This window comes from Vidua chalybeata, chromosome 7 (genome assembly GCF_026979565.1).
Source record: "Vidua chalybeata isolate OUT-0048 chromosome 7, bVidCha1 merged haplotype, whole genome shotgun sequence".
NCBI classification, from domain to species: Eukaryota; Metazoa; Chordata; class Aves; order Passeriformes; family Viduidae; genus Vidua; species Vidua chalybeata.
The window spans coordinates 12,775,148-12,781,147 of record NC_071536.1 but is presented as its reverse complement, the minus strand read 5'-3'; the positions used below and the strand labels follow the sequence as shown (position 1 = coordinate 12,781,147).

Sequence of the window (6,000 nt, the reverse complement as noted above, 5' to 3'; positions counted from 1 at the left end):
GTACTAGCCTGTAGTTAAGCTCTGAAAGATCTTACCTTACTAATGTTAATTATGCTGGCTGACTTTATGGTACATTTTGCTAGCACCTGTCCCCAGTGAAACTTTTCCATTTTTGCAGTTATTAGCTAATCTCACTAGCGATCTCTCATTTTGCAAAGGAGTTCAGAAGTCTGAAATAAGAGGAATGGAGACACTTTTGTTCATAGATTAAACTAGATTAATAAAAACATTTCACTATGAAAACATCAATCTTTTTACAACTGCAATTGATGAACCCTAGGTCACAGCTCCTGAAGATGCTAAATTTGGTTCCAGTGTAGTCTGCCTTTTTTTCTTAAAGGTGTCAAATTCACATTGCCTGATCCAAGGAAAAAATTACAAGTTTATGGAATACTTCAGCACAAAAGATTTTTTGGTAGCTAAGGAACACAGATAATCATGGACTCTTCCAGAGCAGCTGGTGGCTAAATGCAAAATTAGAATTCCTTTCCCTTTTATAAAACTTCAAAAGAAAAGAGAATTGCCACATGTATTACTTCTATGTCCCTGACATGGCCAGAAAAGCTTAAAAAATAAATTATACAGCAAATAAACAGACAATAATCAATAGTCAGTGATACAACTGGAAGAAAATACTTGAAGTTACAATGACAGTACAATTCTTTCTGAAGCTCATCTAATTCATTATCAAAGAAGTCCTTTTCATCCCACTGTTCATAAACAGTTTTATGGACAACTAACAATTTACCATGTTCCCTTTAACAGAGACTCTTCCCTTTATAGTGAAACGTAAAGAGAGAGGATGAAAAAAAAAAAATTAATTTAGCTAATGTTAGGAAGCTATCCATAAATTTTATATTCCAGTGCCCCCATTATAAACCAGTAAGTGTGTCATGTCACCTAGTACCCTGCCTAGATACCCTTGGTGTCCAGTGCCGGGTATTTTCCAAGGGTGGTGTAAGAACGCACATATAAAACTTACCCTCTAAAGGAAGTTCCCTTCTTATTCAGGAAAAAAAATCTCTGAAAAGCACAAGAATATAAATCTCATTCCCAAACTCAGCTTATTTCTTTTCCCAAACGTAACAGCACTTTCATCAAAGATAGCCACTCACCACAAACTTTGCCCCATTCTGAAGCACTGCTAGATATAACACTGGGAAGATGCCCGATGCTTAGCACCTGGTAAGAACCGCTTTACCGAAGTATATAGAGTCTACTGCTGCAGCATCCTCTCCTCAGAATGACTCTCCCATGCTCAAATCTGTAAAAATATGGCTGGTATTGTTTTCCAGCTGAAATGTAATGGATTAGACATGTTCCTGAGTTAATTCTCCACCTGAGATCTACTCTAGCGAAGAGGTGAGTATGCTGAACTTGAAAGACCTAACCGGAATACATCCAGAAATGCAATTCCTGATTCAGACAAGGTACACTACTTCCTTCACACAAAATGAATTCTTAAAAATTAAAATTTGATTGCTTAAAAAATTAAAGGCAATAGTGACTTGCAGTGATCAAAGAGACATCAGGATTTTCTACCATGACTTGCATCCAGATGTAAATTTCAATATTTGAATCAATATGAGGAAAGTTAATTTAATTTATTGTCAATTAAAATGGATTAAAACACTGAGAAACAAAATAAAATTAAAACAGCACATTCCCTTCCTGTTGCCCTCTTTCCTCGGGGCTCAACTTCACACTTTGAACCCCCAACCTCTCTGTCTCCCCTTGTCCAAGGCAGCACAAGGCAAAGAGGAATATGGGCATTGCAGTCAGTCTGTAACAGCTTCTTTCTGTCGCTCCATCATGGGTCCTCTCCATAGGCTGCAGTCCTTCAGCAGAAACCTGTTCTGGCATGGCTCCTCTCCATGGACTGCAGTTCCTTCAGAAAAATATGCACCTACTCTGGCATGTGATCCTCTGTGGTCTGCAGGGAAAACACCTGCTCCAGCACCTGCAGCAATTCCTCCCTCTCCTTCTCTGACTGTGGTGCTGAGAGGACTGTTTTCACCTTCTGCCTCACCCCTCTCCACCATGCAGCATTTTGTCCTTGAAGACACCTCCACAGAGGTGCTCTAGCTTCACCAATATGCTCAGCTGTGTCCTGTGGCAAGTCCATTGAGAGCTGCCTGGAACCAGCTCTGTCCTGCACAGGGCCACCAACATCAGGGCACCTGAACTCAATACACAAGCACAAACTCAAAAGTTGAACATTAAGAACTTCCTGGCCATCTCCTGTGCTCTCTTTCAAGTTGTTCCCAAAGAGTCATTTGTGGGGATACAGTGGGGCAAACCCACAGACTGATCTGGATTCACAGCAGTAACTTGGTACTGATAACATGCTGGTATACAAAGTGCAAGACACTGCTGGCATCAGCACAGCTTTGCATTTCTGCTGGCCTGGGTGGAAATGCAGGTGCAGGAGCAGAACCTGTGGCAGGTGCTTCCTCTGAGGACTTCTGGAGTGAAGGGGGCAGTGGAGCTCACCCCGGTATTTCCCACTCCTTAAGCAAAATGCAATGATATCTTACATTTCAATCATTTAACAAACTCCAGCACAATAAAGCAAAGAGGAAACCCCAAAACATGGGAAACTGAGGATAGAAAAATTTTTTTAAATGAGAAATTTGTTTCTGTGCTCTCTGGGTATGAGAAAGAGGCAACAGGAGAAAGACAGAAAAGTGGAAAATCAGAACATGTTAAAACGATTTCCCCACTCCCAAAAAGCAATGACTACAGTGGTAGGAGACGACACCGTTGTCTAGGCTGGCTCTGTTGCACTGTTGTCTCACTGGCTAGGCCAGTGAGAGGTAATTTTATGTCTTGTATTATGTGCAAAGTTAGAGATGCACTAGCACCTGACATGAAAAACCTGTACACCCACCAACTTATTGTGAGGATATTGATTTTTAACTGGTAAAGCCCTCTTTCCACAGATCATCTGTTCTCAGTAGAAGTCATGTCAAGAAGGTTCCCACTTCCTCCATCTCCTTCCACGTACAGAACACCTCAGATGTGATAACAGCTTTGTCAACAGCCAAAACCATGGAGTTATCAGACCAGTTTGCATTCAGAAGATAACCAGCGCACTGAATATAAAAGCAAAATACGCAATTACCATTCTAGCTTTTATTAGATGTGAGCTCAGAGCATAAATAGAAACAAAATCAACAATTAAAAAGCAGTATATTAAAAAAAAAAAAAACATTTACCATATAAAGTGAGCCATTTCAGCCATAAGAAATTGCAATCTTCAGCTGTAACTTTGAGAGCTTTCTATCTCCCGCAAGCAGTTCTTTTGCAAACTTGTCTTCCTCTTCTGTTCTCTGCTCTGGTCTCTTGACAGTAATCTGGAGTACTCTCAGAGGTAAGTGATCTTGAGAAAACAGCAAATGAACTAAGAGATAAAAGTGGAAGACAAGGGGGAAACACCTGCACACTTCCGACAACTGAAGTGTCCTCTGTTAGAAACAAAATTTCCAATTCTCTTTCACACTTAATTTTAGCTTTAAAAGAAACAGCTATGCAAAAAAGTTAAATTTATGTAACTTAACAGTGACCTGCAAAGCAAAACTGAACTTAGATCTAGGATAGGTTTTTTGGCCCAACTTGTGATTAATTTGCACTGTTAAACTGTGGCAGTGGGGAGAAATTGAGATTTGTTTTCTTCTCACTGCTGACCATTGTTTGTCAAGGAACATATTTAAGAACATTATTGTGTAAGGGCAATGCTATGTAAAGAGCAAGAATGCCTACTTTCATCATGATATTCTTCAGTTGCTTATTCCTTCTATCAGCTCCTATTCCTAAATTCAGTACACTTGAGGGCGACTGTTCTAGGCGCTCCCAACTCTCTGTACATTTTCCACCAAGTTTTCATACACAGAGACTTTATCTTCCCTTAAGCAAGAAAGCAGAATTCCATGAGCCATTTTTCAAGAGATTAATAGGAGCAGCTTTGCATCAGGCAGAAAAACAAATGCAGCTGTCCTTGGGAGTTGGAAGATTTTTCTTCTGCTCAACAAGCACTGCAGAACACAAGGGCATAGCCTCAGAATTTGTCCCTAGCTCAGACAGAGCTCAGATCAAGATCAAATCCACAAGAGAAGGCTCTCAGTTCATGAGACTTGACTATTTTTGACACCACTGGTATCACTAAACCAATGCAAAGTCCATGCACAAAGAAAATCTGCCACATCTAGAACTGTGCGACTGATGTTAATCAACAAAAGGTAGTTTGCAGATATTGTTACTGACATGCTGTCAAGTGACCAGGTAGATTATGCAAATGAAAAAGTACCTTCATGTAATGGGATAGGTATTAACTGTGGATTCTGTTTTAGATGCAAGACACTGAACACAGCACAGATGGAAGACGACCTACAGAGGAAGAAAAGTGCCAAACCTTTCAGGCTCTGAGCATGGTGGTTTTGAGGGATAGTTTGGAATGCTTCATGTTCTGGATATAAAGAAAAAAAGTGAAAAGGATTTGGTTATTTTAGGTTATTAAAGGGTTATTTAGGTTATTTTAGCTTATTAATCCATTATTAAGTTAAAGCTTACTCTAAAAAGTATATATCTGAAAGGACTCTGGATAAAAGCTCTTTGCTGTTTCTTTGTAAAACAAGCTTTCATTTACTTTAATAAAATGCACAGAGACAATAAAAAGATGAAGGAGGTGCCACTGGCCTACAGTTTCAGTATGACATGGAAAGATGGCAATGTATGAATGAGTATTCATTAACATTTTGGGACACACTCATAAAAACATTGAGATCTGTCCAAACACTAGGCATCTTATTGAGCAAACCAGAGAGAGTGAGCAATAATACTAATAATTCTGAAAAGGAAGATTTACTTTTATTCTCTATTGGAAAATCTTCTTCCTCCCACCAAAGAAAGTGCATTACATAGAAGTCATGCCATCAAACTTGAATCTCCTCTGTTTCATTCCTGCAGGTCCTCTCATAAGATCTTACACACCTTCATGCTCTCCATGTTCCTTGAAGGCTTGTAGAACTTCTTGAGTGGGCAAGCAAAAAGAACAGCTATGTCAGCACAAAGACAATCACTGTTTGTCAAGGATGCTTTCAGCACTAGCACAGAGAATGTTAGTCTGGCACAAGGACACTGGGACTGAACTTCCCCCTCTCTCACTGATCTGCCAACACACACCTCTCTGTTTCTGGCTCTCCTACTGCCATTTGATTGCCACACCCAATTATGTTTTAAATAATAACTACTGACAGAAACTGTTTTCCAAAGAGCAGAAACATTCTATCATCTTCCCTGGAGCCACTGAACTGTCAACGCTTAACCAAGGGATAGAGTTGAAATTTTTACAGTCTTTTAGTGACAGTTTATGCTGTATTGACACTGTCCTGCTATAGAAATTCAAGTACATTACACAAATGTCCAAATGGCAGATCCAATACCATGTAAGCTTTTGCTCCCTAGTTCCTTCCTAGTGAGGACCCAGAAATCGACTCTTATGAAAGCACTATACTACAAACAGATTTTCATGATGAGCCATATCAATCCCTGTTAGAAAAAAGATCAGGAAGAGTGAGAAATTTAATTTGCTTAGAATAGCATGCTCTTGTTTAAACAGGCAGAATGTCATTAACAGAAGCCAGTACATGCAAAATGACCAACTTAGCCGTGCTGCTGAGAGCGAAGGATGGTTGTAGTAAAAACATGAATTCCAATTATCCACATTAAAAGATCTGATTGTGCCCTAAAATATCTGCATGATTTAACCACAGTAAGTGTAATTAAAATGGTATTAAAGAACTATGTGAAAACAACTACAGTCGTGTCTCCATTTTATTTTGAGGTACATACATCTATATATGTATGCATATGTATTTTAAAACTACTACGTATCCAAAGGTAAATTTTCTAAGGGGCTATCATACACATGCTTTTTGCAAGGTTTCTTCTAACTATTAGAGGCTAACCAACTACTGATGAGAATTACTCCCACAGCTCCTA

At 39.3% G+C, this 6,000-nt stretch overlaps 1 protein-coding gene across 10 annotated transcripts in view; it reads right to left on the bottom strand.

The window, feature by feature from the left end:
• Positions 1-1,585: 1,585 nt before the first annotated feature.
• CARF (calcium responsive transcription factor) overlaps positions 1,586-6,000 on the bottom strand; it is a 31,968-nt gene continuing 27,553 nt past the window's right edge. For 3 of the 10 annotated variants that reach the window (XM_053947676.1, XM_053947666.1, XM_053947667.1), the window contains 3 exons: positions 4,865-5,028; positions 3,219-4,465; positions 1,586-3,095 (listed from right to left, as the gene is read on the bottom strand). The gene's annotated coding sequence lies outside the window, so the exon portion shown is untranslated. The remainder of the gene's footprint in view (positions 3,096-3,218; positions 4,466-4,864; positions 5,029-6,000) is intronic. The other 7 variants (XM_053947668.1, XM_053947670.1, XM_053947671.1 and 4 more) reach the window with 7 other exon arrangements.